At 39.7% G+C, this 15,147-nt stretch overlaps 3 non-coding genes across 3 annotated transcripts; 2 read left to right on the plus strand and 1 right to left on the minus strand.

Moving 5' to 3' along the window:
* The first annotated feature begins 4,264 nt into the window (after window positions 1-4,264).
* Trnad-guc (transfer RNA aspartic acid (anticodon GUC)) lies at window positions 4,265-4,336 on the plus strand. Its single transcript has one exon. It is a non-coding gene; the product is annotated as a tRNA-Asp (tRNA).
* A 1,854-nt stretch (window positions 4,337-6,190) lies between these two features.
* Trnad-guc (transfer RNA aspartic acid (anticodon GUC)) lies at window positions 6,191-6,262 on the plus strand. Its single transcript has one exon. It is a non-coding gene; the product is annotated as a tRNA-Asp (tRNA).
* An 8,069-nt stretch (window positions 6,263-14,331) lies between these two features.
* On the minus strand, window positions 14,332-14,402 carry Trnag-gcc (transfer RNA glycine (anticodon GCC)). The gene has a single exon. It is a non-coding gene; the product is annotated as a tRNA-Gly (tRNA).
* Between the last annotated feature and the right edge of the window lie 745 nt (window positions 14,403-15,147).

Below are 15,147 nucleotides of genomic sequence, written 5' to 3' on the forward strand. Positions count from 1 at the left end.
CACGCAAATTGCCGGGCTGATACTGAGCCTTAATTAAAGCTGTACACCGAGGTCGAGCTGGCCGCGTTCATTCCGCGAAATAGGAAACACTATGTATTTCGAAACGTAAATTCACGGAGTTGAGGTATGAGCCGCTTATTCGCGCGCAAAGGGACGTTTCGCCATCAGCAGAAACGAAAACGGAAATAACTGAATACAGGAGACCATTAATCCTTTCTTATCTATTCCACGCTAAAGAATCTGCAGCGGTAGTTGGGAATGGAAATGAAGTTGTTTAATATTCGATTTTTTGGAAGCATTGTGGATTTGCAAATTAAAGGCCTTGTAGTAATTGCAGATACTGATTTGTAACAGTAGTCTACGAATGGAAAATGCAACAAACTGGAGGGAATTTAACAAGAGTGTAACCGAGATTAGAAGTTACCGTGAAATGGGGTAACTTTGACCACAAAACTAGGTTTTAACCCTTCGTAGTCACACGGAGTGTATCGCGCCCCAGAATATGTCTTTGCCTATAGGTATTTCTATAAATTTTTACTTTATAATAAAATTTAAAAATTTGGTGAATTATAACAAAAAAATCGCTTTTATCCATAACTATTTTTTTTTTAATACGAATTTCAACATATCAAAATTTACATTTCTAGAAAAAAACTAATAAATACGAAAATGTTAACCCAAAAATGACATAAGAATGTGTGACCATGGAGGGTTAAAACAAATTCCTCAGACAAACTATCACAACTCAGACTATCATTCTCAGACAAACTGCATCTTACACGAGGCAATTAAAACTATCCATAAAGCACTTCGCCCGAGAATAATCCCTGTTATACATATGTACAATAGATGCTAAAGGAATTTGTGTTGAAATCTATTTTTGTGGTAACAATTACCCCATTTGGTGGTACTTTAGAAGAATGAAAAACACTGTGGAAGCCCGAGGAACAGAATTCGAAGGAAGTTATAGAGAAAACATAAGAAAACTGGCACCTACAGTCTGAAGAAAATTCTTGAAGTCTTGAAGAAACTAGAAAAGGTTGAAGAAGACTAAAGAAGCCTGCCGAAGAGTGAGGAAGATTCTAAGAAGCTCAAGAAAATTACAAACTGAAGCAGACTGAAGAAAACTGAAAACCAGTGAAAGAGATGAAGAAACTTTCTGAATCCTAAAAGAAATTACAAAAGATTGTACAGAAGTAAAGAAGACTGCAGGAGAGTGAAGAAAAAAAGAAAGAAAGGCAGTAAAAGTGATTAAAGAGAACTGAAGAACAGACTAAGACGAAAGTAGCCTGAGTCTCAGCTTTACCAAGTTTTATCCTGATGCACTCTGTGTGCGCAAAGCGATCTTTGTCGATTAGAATTACCTTCGATAGGATAGCTGGGAAGAATATTGCCAACTGGGCATAACGCTGTCTCAGCCTTCCGGAGCTATATGATCCACCTATCTACTAAATTATTGCCCATAAAGGAACTGAAAGTACATTCCTTCCAAACGAGTGAAACGAGCCTTCCCTGAAAACCTTTCAGAGGTACCGTTGCAAAGAGAGTGTGCATAGAAAATTCGAATACTTCTTCCTCTAACTACAATGGACGAACTACATCTCCAAAATACTGATTTAGTTCATAATTCCAGTCCAGATAGAAGAATTGCATTTAAAAGGGATGATTCAACACTTCTGTCGCGTAATCTCAACCAAACCTTTCGGCCATTTGTTTCGAACCTTTCCGTGGTTGGACGGCGCCTGTATAATTCTGTATGTGCCCAAGAAAACTTTGGATTTAAAGCTCGTGCACGAAATAAAGAAAATCTGCCAGGAAGTTAACTATACGGTGGTATAGTGACTTAATGTCACGTGGGAAATCTTAGGATCGGAATCGGTGGAGTCTCCAGCGAGAGTGGAGTCTAATTTTACGCATCGTCGACTGGCTTGGCTACGATGGACATACCAGAACGGATTACAGTGGTGCACGCCAGATGTTTTACCATATTCGATGGTTTCGCTGTAATGTCTCGACCAGTCTGCTTTCTGCTTTATACAGCTGCAACGCGCGGATTTCCTGTAATTGCAGGCGGAACATGACCACGTGTGTAACTAGTTTTGGAGCATTTGAAGTCTTCTGGTAGAAAATTTGACAAATTTTGGTAACCTGGGTGTGATTAGTACCAGAGTTTAGTTGATGGTGGTATATTCATGGGGAGGAGGGTTTTACAAGAAATGTTTTATTTCTTTTCATGAGGATTTGAGGGTTAATGATGTTAACGCCAAGCCTGGATGTTTATTTATTATGATTTTGATAATTTATGATTTTTATTTCGTTAGAACACACAGGTCACTTTGATAGGGACTGCAAGTGTACAGAAATTGTACAGAATTTTTGAAGTTTTAGAGTAGATAGGCAAGAATTGTACAGGGCATTTTGAGCTACAAATATTAACACCAGAAAAAAGTGTAATCTAAAATTAATCCAATATTTTTCCTTAGTAATTAAACGAAGGAAGCACCTTCGGTTCATTGATTCGACGTTATGCCGTTCACGTAACGAAACAAGCAGAAATCATCGTAACAGTCTGCTACTCCTCTTCAACATTATTCCACGAGAAAATTTAAGGTTCAATGTTCGTCAATCGCTATCACGAGGCACGTTGGCGATTAATGACTCTGATTGTAATGTCGCATAATCTGCATGCATGCGCGCGCGCAAAAACTTAATATTGTCTCTCGACCAAGGTATTCCATCACGTTGATGATGCATGGATCTCGTCGTATGGTGCATGCCAGGCCTTGAATGTTGCATTTATTTGTTTGGAGTTCGTCAGTACCAGTTGAATGAGTTTAATCAATTCGTCAAAGAACTGGTTTCGCTGTAACTCGATTAAGTTGTACATCGATGAAACACTTGTTTCTCCATTGCGATTTGGACTTCGGACTCTTTTCTCATTTGTATCGTATTGCAAGCAATTAACAGTCTAATTAGATTTCGATAATGAACATTTCTTTAGAAATGTTGGATGTATAGCTGAGGATACTCGATATTTTTTTTTCTCAGTCACATCTGTGACGTTTTGCCTTGCTTCCTATATTTAGCCAGGTACTTTTGTATTTTCCTCGTTGCCTTGTTCGGCGAGTGCCGCTCGACGGGTTCCCATGTAAACAAGGTGAACGAGTTCCTTGAATTAATCGATCAGCAGTGTTTCCGTTCTCACGTGAAATTCCCTTAAACTGGTTTGGCTTTCTGTTTAGGCTGGTGTTAATTAAAAAATTAATTAACTTCTTCCGTTGACGGGAGCGATTTCAATCTCGAAATGACTACTGTGCCTGTTCACAACGTGAAGCTTTTGGTTGGGAGTACTCGATCGTTGGAAATAGATATTTCGTAAATATTTCTTTTTAAGCGAACTCTTCCTTTTACCCATATATTTATTGCAAAGAGATTGATCAGTGCTCTATACTGGATGATAAAAGCTTGAATATAAAGTGTGATTGAGTAGGTACACTATGCTAGACCAAAATGAAGGGTGACAGTAATAATTACCAATTGCATCGAGTTACTGTTACAATATCGAACTGAAAAATTACTGAACATAGTGACTTGTCAAAGTAAACAGTATTGAATTTTGACGCCATCGTACAACACACATCTCGTCGATAATACATTGATAAGAATCGACTTTTCAGGCGTTTGATACCTCTTCGTTTATTATGGTTATTTTATTCTATGTGTGACGAAGATTATACAACATTACGTAACATCTGTAATTAATATTTACAGTTGTTTTAGTAAGTTGATAATAATTTGATGTTTGAATTAACAATAATTCAGCATTTTGAAATAATAATGATACTAGAATATTTTTAAATAACATCAATTTAACGTTTTTAATTATTTTGAATTCAATATTTGGGTTAAACTTTTCCCCTGGGAAACCTTTTTTTTCACCGGGGATTTATATTGATCGAAAGCGCGTATCAAATAACATGGAAAAATAACAATTTTGAGTTTAGGAATCTATTCGTTGAAAAGTTACGAGGCGAAAAAGTTGCGAAATTTTGACATACATATTTTCAACCTTAATTGTGACAGTTATAGTGGTTGTCGCATATGATTAGTTGTTGGAGATTCGAGGATTTTGTACAAGATACTTTTGTGAGATTTCGAACAAAATTGCCTTTAACAAGTATTTTAACATATAAATTAATAATAACTTAGTAGTAAAACATTCTGTAGAAGAAAACAGAATTTAAAATGCGTACAACATCAAGAATCCTCGATAGTATAGTGGTCAGTATCTCCGCCTGTCACGCGGAAGACCGGGGTTCGATTCCCCGTCGGGGAGGAATTTTTTTTTTTTCATATAACTCCCAAAAATATACAGAACTCTCTGTTTAATGCTCTGGCACATTTAACAATAATAATAATTATACGTCTTTATTACATTTCCAAAAGACACGAAGAGAAGTAAGGGGCGAGACTCAGCAACTTACGTACACATCAGTTTCGTGTCAACTCCGCGGTACAAACTATTGGTTGAATCTGATGTGGCTTGAACGATGAGAAACGAATGGAAAGGGAAATGTGATTTCGGCGAAACCGAACCGATCAGCGCGACGCCGTGCCGTCTGTTTATTGTTGGTAGAGTCTGGAGAAACGTAATCTCGACTAAGTCTAAGTGCCCCTATTCTACGACGCCGACTGTAAATTACCGGCCCAAACTGTTAGGCCCGGACGGACAGACCAAGTGTCTGCCACGTGCGGATTGACAAGGACACGCTTGGAGTTAGAAAAATACCATTGTAACGCTCAGCGACACTCTACAGCGAGCCTGCTCCGGCTCATTACATTTGGTCGACGTCATATCACGCTTGGTATCATTTTCATCAGAAAAACACCATCAATCCATTTACTTCTATGAAGATCTAATACGAAATATAGAAATTGGCATTTTCATTAGTGAATGGCCTATTACTATCTTTGTCTGTATGACTTTATGGTCTAGTCTAGGCCCTAGACTCTAGGACCACCGAAGCGCGTGGTTCGAGAGCTGCGACTTGAGAATCCTCTACGGTCATAAAATAAGGCCCTCTTGAAGCCATTTCAACACACCGACAATACAAAAGCCCAAATATTGCTACTATTTTACCGGTGTTTGAATTTATTTGTTCCACGATACGCGATATTTGTGTGTTCACTGTGGATATTATTATTTTTTTTAATTGGTCTAAAAAATAGCTTTGTGGTAAATGGGCGGCGGAATCGCTCAGTTGTGAATCTGTAATACTAGACCGGTTAGCCGAAGCTGGCTTCCTCGGAATATTGTTCGAAAGTATTGATTTATATGAAACACCTTTTTTTTTTATAAAGTTATTGATTGCTTTTGTATTTTTTCTCTCTCTAGCTTGATTGATAGATTCTTTTCGATTATTTTTTGTCTCATTTCTTTTAGCTTCGAACACCCTCTATTAGAAGCGGGGTGGCCGAAGTTTTTACAGTTTATGCAATAGGATTTTAGATCTTTTTGGGATACCTTTTCGTGTTCACTCACTCATAGATCCCGTGTCTTTTTTGCTGATATTTGGCGTTGGATTGTATCTAATACCGGATCTTGCTTTTAGGATTTGCTTGAAGGATTTGATCTTGGGTGATTTCTTTTCGCTGCCTTCGATAAATTGTTGTACTAGTGGGTTATCTTTTATTGGGGTCTCCATGTTGGCCTCGCTACTGGCTTGTGAAAAAGCCTCTAATACCTGTGGATTGAATTTCCCATCGAGGTTTAAGACATCCTTCTTCGTACTGGTTTTCTCTTGGAAGGATATTTACACTCGAAATATTCTTCGCACTTATATTGGGAACTTTTAATAATAATAACTAATAAATCCTTCACGGTAGTGCGATCCTATATATTTCAGTATAATCGCACAAAGAAAGTGTGATGAAATTGTACTTAGTATTGTGAATCCTGCCACGCGGCTTATGAAACTTTTAACTATTTGTGCATTTGATACGCGCTTTCGATCAATATAAATTTCGGGTGAAAAAAAAGGTTTCTCAGGGAAAAACTTCACCTAATATTTGAATTAGTACTATTTCACTACTTAACTTAATAGTAATTTAACGTTTAAATTAATAATAACTTAATAGTAAAACATTCTGTAGAGGAAAACGCAATTTAAAGTACGGACTACACCAAGAATCCTCGATAGTATAGTGGTCAGTATCTCCGCCTGTCACGCGGAAGACCGGGGTTCGATTCCCCGTCGGGGAGGAATTTTTTTTTTCATAGAACTCCCAAAAATATACAGAACTGTCTGTTTAATACTCTGGCACATATAATAATAATAATAATAATAATAATAGTAATAATAATTATACGTCTTTATTACATTCCCAAAAGACACGAAGAGAAGTAAGGGGCGAGACTCAGCAACTTACGTACACATCAGTTTCATGTCAACTCCGTGGTACAAACTATTGCCTATTTGTTGAATCTGATGTGGCTTGAACGATGAGAAACGAATGGAAAGGGAAATGTGATTTCGGCGAAACCGAACCGATCAGCGCGACGCCGTGCCGTCTGTTTATTGTTGGTAGAGTCTGGAGAAACGTAATCTCGACTCAGTCTAAGAGCCCCTATTCTACGACGCCGACTGTAAATTACCGACCCTGGAGGGTCTCTTCTTCTTACCACTAGCACGCCGGAACGGTACTGACACTGGCGGCACGTAACGGACACGGAACTGATATGTGTGCACAGACCTTAAAGGTCTAAACACACTTGTCAGTTTCGTGTCAGTACCGTTCCGGCGTGCTAGTGGTAAGAAGAAGAGACCCTCTACGCCCCTCTTCTTCTTACCACTGGCACGACGGAACGGTACTGACACGGGACGGACACGTGTGCGCAGACCTTAAAGCGACTGTGTAACGCAAAGAGGCTGGCACTTGGGTCATGGGTTGTCTCGAGAGGTGCTTCGTGCCGCGTAAAGTGCGTTCCTTGTGCATGGAAATACCAAGGCAAGTACTGTTGCTTGTTTCCCCTTGAAAATTGGCTAATACAAAAAGGAGGAGCTTTGAGAGGGCGTGGAAAGCGTATGCAAGCCGTAGGACAGTTATTGTTATATTTAAGGGAAGGAAACACAATGGAAGAAGGAGCAAACGCTTTGCTCGTCGTTGCCGCGGCTGGGCTACATTAATGGCCCTTTTGTCATCAAGTCATGCAACGTCGACATCAGCGGAACGTGGCCCCTGTTTGCAAATGATACCGATGATAAAGATGCAAATTCGCGTGCGGGCGTACGCCCTGTGTGCAAAGCAACGAGCTCTCCTGTGGCTGCATCCCGTGACCAGCTCATAAACTAACACATTTCGGTTCCCTTTGATCTGCGTGTGCGAGTCACTCGTTGTTCCAGCCTTTTGTAAACGTCGATACCGCGGGGAATCGCCGACGGGTAATTGGGTTTCGCAATTACACGGAAATTTAATTACCATCAAAGTTAATTACCTAATAAAATTCGCGCGCGCCAAGTCAAAGGCGCGACGATTCCTGCTCGTGTCTCGTGTACTAGGAATCCTTTGCGAGTAGGATTTCTGTGAGACATCGAGGATGGAGTCTGACAAAAATGGGTGAGATGCTGCAAAATATCAAATTCGTCCATTTTAGCTGGAGATTTGGAAATTGGGATTAAAACGAATTTGAGGAATTTTCGCTGGTTGATTGAATTATTTCCGAGTTACTTTTCTGTTGAGTGACCAGAGTTTATGGGGAGTTTTGTGGTGCGGTATGAAGAGATAGATCAGTTATCCTGGTTTTCCATAAAATTGTACGTTGACTAGAATATTTCTTTCTTATTATTTTGGTGTTCTTTATGTTCCTGTTGGGATTTAGTTCCACTTACAAGCACTATTTATATTTCCAAAGTACATCGATACTATTTGCCGTTGTAGACTCTCATTGTTATTCTCAATTTGAAGGTGAGTGAGAGGAACAGCGAAGTATTATCGAAATGCACTTTGATAATTACTTCGACGAACGTCAAATATAATTGCCCCTGTTCATAGTGTCACATATGTACGGTTATCGCGTGGAATTAATTATTTGCAAAGGAAGAAGAGTTCGTCGCTGCATTGTCCTCCGCGAATGTCGTCATCAGCACTGGTCTGCCTAGCATCACGGCGATAAAGATGCAAATGTGCACGCGGTGCAGGCTGACGCCGGCGTAAAACATAATCCCGCGATTAGCGCCAGCTGAAGCTGAAGTGCTTCCCTGCTATAGACGATTCGTCCTCTCGAAACTCGCTTAGGACTCGTCCCTTCCAGTCTTGCCTTTTCGAGGATTTCGAAACCCTCGTGAAAATCCACTCAGCCTGCACTGCGTCTTCACTATACAGGTGTTCGCAGAATACGTTCGAAAATTAGTTGCTTCGAATTTCACGATAATGGAGACAGTAACAAGAAAATTCGGTAACGGTTTCGTTTCGTGACAAGACGATATTCTGCTGAATTTGGTAATCTTGATTGTAGTAGTTTCATCGTTTATTTTAGCGTGACTGTTGTCATTTAGGGAATCTTGTGAAATTATTTGATTTTCATACAGCACGTAGGATCTTATGAGAACGAAGGAGCGCGATAAAATTGACGGCTGTTGAAGATATGTATCAGGGTGGATTTATTCGACCATCTTAGGCCCGGTGCAGACGAGCGGTTTGCGGCAGTTTGCCGCTGCGTTCATTCGCGGTGAGGCAATACCTGCGTTCGTGAAAACTAACGCAAACATACCGGTTAGTAGCCGCAAAAGTTTGCGTCCCGTGTGAACTGCTTCATATAAATTTATGCTCTGCTAAAACGTGCGCGGCAAACCGCTCGTCTGCGCCGGGTCTTAGGAGGTTACCAATTCCTCTGCAATTGATATATGCAGACATCATAACTGTTATAAGATGAATTTTAAAAGTTATGGTATAGGAGTTAATATCTTGAATTAAATGATTTTGGTTGCGAGTAACCATTATAAAGGATTAAAATTTTTTTCGATTACCGGTAATCATTATCGATGACGAGAATTTTATTTTGGTTACGAATAACCATTATCGATGACGGAAATTTAATTTTGGTTACCAGTAACCAATACAAATGACCAAAATTTTATTTTGCTTACCGTTAACCAAATATCGACGGCAAAACTTTATTCCGGTTACATTCGATCATTGTCAATTATTTTTATTAACATCCCTGATACTTAGTATTCACTGCCAACGCGAAGAAAAATGAATCATAAAACTTATATATATTTTATTAAGCAAAAGAAAAAACGATATGAAAACATATGAAGCGAAGAATAGGATAACAGATATTTTAGTACAATTTACCATTTTCTGCTTAATAAAATACATAAGTTTTATAATTAATTTTTTTCATGTTGTCAATGAATACTAGTTATTAGTAATGTTAATAACCATTGGCAATGATCGAATGTAATCAGAAATTTCTTTCGGTCGATATTGGTTAGCAGTAACCAATTAAATTTTTGGCCGAAATAAAATTCCGGTTACTTGTATTAGTTACCGGTAACCAAGATTAAATTTCCGTCATCGATGATGGCTACTGGGGGTCATTCTTTTTAATTATTCATAATAGTTAGTCGTAATTAGAACAAGTAAAAATTAATATTTTTTAATCATTTCATTTTTTGAGAAATTTCTTTGAGATTTAATGACAACTGGCTTCCATTTAAATAAAAAACAAATTTTTACATAATAACTTTTTACCAAAAATTTTTCAAAATAACTGTTATTTTGGATCTCTGGATGTATCCATCTCAAAATATATTAACTCCCTTCCCACCGAATTTTCGTAGCACTTGCTAAGATATGACGCAAATGTTCGTTCCCCTGAAAGTGACAAGGAAAATGCAAGGACACCATCGCTCCTCTCATCACGGTGATCATGAAAATTCATGAGAATGGTGCGAACTGTACGGGTGTGTTGGTATTGCAACAAATATTTTCACATTACACTGCAGACTCTGATGGAATGTGGACAGATGATATTCAGCTTGAAACATCCCGACTCTTCGGAACTTGCGAAGTGGATTACAGAGTTACAGGGCCAGCGAGTGGCTGCTACAGGGATGCACATCCGGTGCACGTTGCATTGTTATCATTCGTAAGTTGGCCGCGTCCTCGGGACATTTTGTGCCCGCGGTTCTCTAAGATTCCCCCGCTACTGGAAACTTTTTCCAACGGGTCCCGCTACAAATTGGCTTACCCAGAGCTGTCTCTTCTGATAACAAAGAAGAAAGAAGCTGCATTCTCTCCGCAGAAATAACGTTCCCGAATTTGCCCGTTCCGTGCATCCCCGCAAGCGTCCGTGATCTTCTTTTCGCGTACCTACCCCACTTTTTACCTGATTATTTCCGCGATGGCTGCTTTTCAGTTTGCGTATTGTGGTATCAAGGAAAAATCTGGGATTTCGTTAAAATTGCTGCGCTTTCTATACTGCGATAGACGAGGCTGAGAAGTTTGTTGTTGAAAGGAATTGGCAGGGGTCGATTTAAGGAAAAAGGCCCGGGTGGCAGGCAAACGTTCTCAGGGGCCCATTTTTCGGGAAAATGAAGAGGTAGCTTACTAAAAACGAGCTAAATTTAATAATACAGGGGAGAAAATATACTATTTAGTGTTTGGATAAAATAAAAAAAAAATCTTTTTTAAGATGGGGCCCTGGGTGGGCCTTCTGGGCAGGAGCCCGGCAATTGCTCATCGGCCGCCCGTTAAAACCGCCACTGGGAATTGGTTTCTTCTTGTAACAAGGACTGTGCTCAAAATTTCTTAATATGCGCAATTCATGTTTCATTCATCCGCATTTTCAAGCTACCTATTATGCATCTGTGTCGATCGAACAAACCACGTCTTGCAACCGTACGTATCGTATATCTCTCCTTGTTTACTCGTCTCCACATTTTCCCAAAATTCAGTCGCAATTCAGCAACTGCGGGTGAAATTAAATGATCTTCGTTAAAAACCATAAGAATTTTCGAGTGACTACTCAATCTCAGATTGAATCGTTAGAAGTCGTTAGAGTTGTGTAATGGGTATAGGAGATGCGTGACATTAATTATTACAAAAGGTAAATGTTACTGTTCTGTCTCGCAAGAAAAAAGCTGTCTCAGAAATTTCATTCACCATTTAGTTAAAAATTACTTATTCAAAAATAAAGTGCAGTTCTCCATATAAATTCCACTTGAAAGAAACTCGCGTGCCTAAGTACTCATTATCCTCCGATAATTATTCCCGAGTAATCAAGTGGCCCTCTTTAAGCGTCACGAAATGTAGGCCATCGACCACCGAGGCCAGTGACGCTAATAAGATCAATTTAATCTTGGAAGGCCATTCTTGTACCGGCCGAATTAATCTTACCGAGCATTCGTGTTCTCATTATCGCGTAATCATTGAGTGTTTCAGTTGGTCTGGCGGCGTCGTAACTTTCGGCCCGAAGAAACTCCGATTCTTCTTTCTCTCTTTTTTTCTGCTCCAATTCTTACGACGAACCTCCGCGCGCTCATAATTTACGGCAAACGGGATTAACATTTGGCAATGCAACAGTTCCCAGCAGCAACCAGTCGTGCATCATTCGCTACAGAATCTTCTTAAACGCCTGATACTTACGCAATGCTTTCCCATCCCACCGTTCTCCGTTCCCCATTCGCCGATTAATCAATCAGGCAAAAGCCACCGTTCCGATCATGAGTTTACGCTGTCGTGATTTATTTCACGCCCATCGGCGTCGAGGGTCTACACGCTCATTCCTGGCTTAATGCATGAAACGTCAATTCAGTGCACTTCGCGCTTACGGTGATCCAGGTCTTTGGCGGTCGCAACTTCAGTCGACTTCCGAGGCGTATTCGGGTAGAGAGTTGGAGCAGGACAGATGCATTTCCTCGCAGAAGGTGTACAATATTGCAAGAGACAGGAGGATCCACGATTCATCGTTTTCGATGGATCGTAGATTTGGAGCCAAGAGGATCCTTTGTACTGAATTTAATAATCACACGCTCGACGAAATATCAGAGATAGGTGCAGCCAGTGAATGCTGCTTTTAAAGAATACGGAATAGAGCTATGTACGAAATAGTTTCATCGAATAATTAGGAGCACTCGAAAGTTCGAACATTATTAATAAATTTGAAACTTTATCAAACTTTGTGATAATTGTTTAATCAAAATTGGGGGTCAAATTGGATCCCAGGTGGGCCATCGACAGTCACGTTATCCAGCGTTCAAAGGTTAATTAAGTTTAATTTTTTTAAGTGTGCCCTGTTACAAAAGAAAGAAATTCTTGTTTCTCGAAGGGTTCTGTACCCTTCCCTCGACGTGGCTTGCCAGCCTAACTCCTGTAAAACCCTCAACGCTATCGATCATCTCGGCTCATAATAGAACGCAGGGAAATTTCAGTATCGCCAGTCAGCAAGCGAAAAGACACGTGAAAGATGGAGAAATAATCAGAAGGAAGTCCTTGTTGGCGCAGCTCACGGTTCGCGTGCAACCGAGCTGGGTTCCATGGCCGATTACAGCGTGACAAATTATGTCACGCTAAAATGCCGCCTTATGCCCGACCGACAACACAATCGTCCCCTTTCCCACTTGCCACGTGTGCGCGCGCGCCGGGTGAAATAAAGCGCAACTTATGATAATCCTCCGTTGCGCGCGGACGCAACGAACACTCATGGAGAGAATCCGCCATAAAATTTCATCTCCGTACCGTTTGTTTGCTAAACGATCACGAAAGAATCCACGAAGGAATTCCAAGGAGGAGTTTCAAATAAGTGAAGTAGTTTAAATAGTAATCAACGTGCTGATCTACGGGTATTTTAAAAGGGGTTGCACACCCTCGACAGGTCGGAAAGTAGGATCACTTTTATGATTCTTTTTTCAAACAAAGAAAGGTCACGTTTAAAAATCATGATATACACCTTGTTGTGTATAAATTAAGCTGTATTCTCTTCCAAAAGATATTTGATATCTTAAGAAATAGTGCATAGCAGCCCCATCTCCCAAGAGCATATGGAAAGTTGACTGTAATGGTGCAGTTGTAGGAAAGTGTCTCACTTACGTCGGATACTGGTTCTTCTTTTTTACTTTCGTTGTTTCAATCGATATTAGATATTGTGATCGTTAGGTGGAAATGTCAGTGCTATAAATATGCCGGGAGTAATCAATGTTAGTACTTTATGGTACATTAGGCTTTGGGGTTGATAGCTTTGTGTTTTATTGTCCTGTTTCTGTGTGAAATGGAGAGATATCGTTGCGAATAAAATTATCATAAAATTGCGCATTTAAGAGCTAGCCTGAAGAGTGTGGACAGTGCCATTTGTGCCTGATAAGTGGCTAGATAAGTGGATAGATATGTGGATATCGTGCTGACTGGAGTGTATCGTTACGACATGTGCTCAGTTCTATTTCTGTGCAGTATGAACAATAATCTGTTTATTACTTTCGTTTCCCGCCATTTCCTTATTATTTTGAGTTTCTAATTTCTCTCCCAATATGTCTGCAACTTTGGTCTGCTTCTAAAGGTCCCTGCACGCATACCAGTTCTGTGTATGTGACGTAGTTGTATGATTTCGGAGCTTGGTAATGTTTGGGATGATAAACTTGTCTGTAGAGTTACTGTTTTTTATACAGGGACTGCCTGGTTAAAGGCGGGAATCCACGATGAGATTTTACGTGAGACTTTTTTATTATGAGATAAGAATCTCAGCGACAACAAAATGTAGCTAACGGAGATTAAAGTCTCACGTGAGACGCGATATTTTTGTCTCATCGTGGATTTGCCCCTTAAGAGCACTGTGTTTATATTTAGATCGTTGATGTATTTCTATATTTCGTTGGTTGACTGAATTTTATCGCTTGGAATTTGGGGGTCTGTTCACAGAGAAATTTTTTAAATTCGTTCTAGTTGTCTTTATTAAAACTTTTCCTGTTTATGCTGTTTTTGTGGGCGATTTGGTTTCGTAAATATTACAAATGTAGTGCAGTTTCTGCTTTATTGTTCGTGCTGTTACTCCATGATTAAATATCCCGCAATTAAACAAGTGTTCACCGTACACCTCGGGCACCTTTTAACTCTTACTACGTGGCTCTAATCGCCTTTGTGACGATCGTTGTAAATAAATTGTTATTGAACCAGCAACTAACCATGAATAATAATTACGCTCAAAACAACACAAATTTATTTTTAAAAAATCAACTTTTTAAGATTTCTTCGTGTGACACGCATAAAACAAGTCGAAATAGGTTAGGTACGAATATTTTCTCTTATTATAAATAACAGCAAAAATGTAAATCTTGCATCGGCCGGGAATCGAACCCGGGCCGCCCGCGTGGCAGGCGAGCATTCTACCACTGAACCACCGATGCTCGTACATTCACTTTTCACTGCTTCAGTAATGTTGGAATTAAAGTATCAACGTACGCATAAACAAATCATCACTCGCTTTAATAAACAGCTATGTAAATCGGAATACAGTATAATCCTTTCATACAGCATGAAAAGTGAAATTTTGTCGAATTTTTATAAGAGTGTAAGTGAAGAATCACCTCAAGATCCGACGTCTCTAAGATTCTTATTAATTCGAGTAACTTTTGTCCGAAACGTTTTCCAAAATTGTGCACAGTTCAAAAGGTATAGATGCATTTAATTCCAGTCACATTGGTCTGAAACGACTGTCTGAATGTAGACGGTCCTTATCCCCTTATTCTTTCACTACTTCTTTCTACGTCCATTCTCTTCTAGTCAAATTTTCATGTGCTCATACTTCTACTCTGCCATGCCTGCAACACTGTCAGTGCACTGTAACATCCTTCTAAAAAGACAAAGCGTACACCCTGGAGTCGCATGTAGTGGCACATCCTTTCCCCCCAAACTTACCTGCAACATCATCAAATTCCCCCAGGACCTGGGGCTTGTGACCCCGGGGCACCTTAGCTAACCCACCATTGCTGATACCCTAAAAAAATCCTCAAAAAAAAACCTGTAACCCAGTGTTTCCCGACCTTTTTTGAGTGGCTTTTATAATATTCAAATATCATGCGACGCCACACCCACCTCCCACCATATAAAGCAAGATAAATTTAAGAAGATAAAGAAACCACATTAAAAATA

This window comes from Andrena cerasifolii, chromosome 7 (assembly GCF_050908995.1).
Source record: "Andrena cerasifolii isolate SP2316 chromosome 7, iyAndCera1_principal, whole genome shotgun sequence".
Lineage (NCBI taxonomy): Eukaryota > Metazoa > Arthropoda > Insecta > Hymenoptera > Andrenidae > Andrena > Andrena cerasifolii.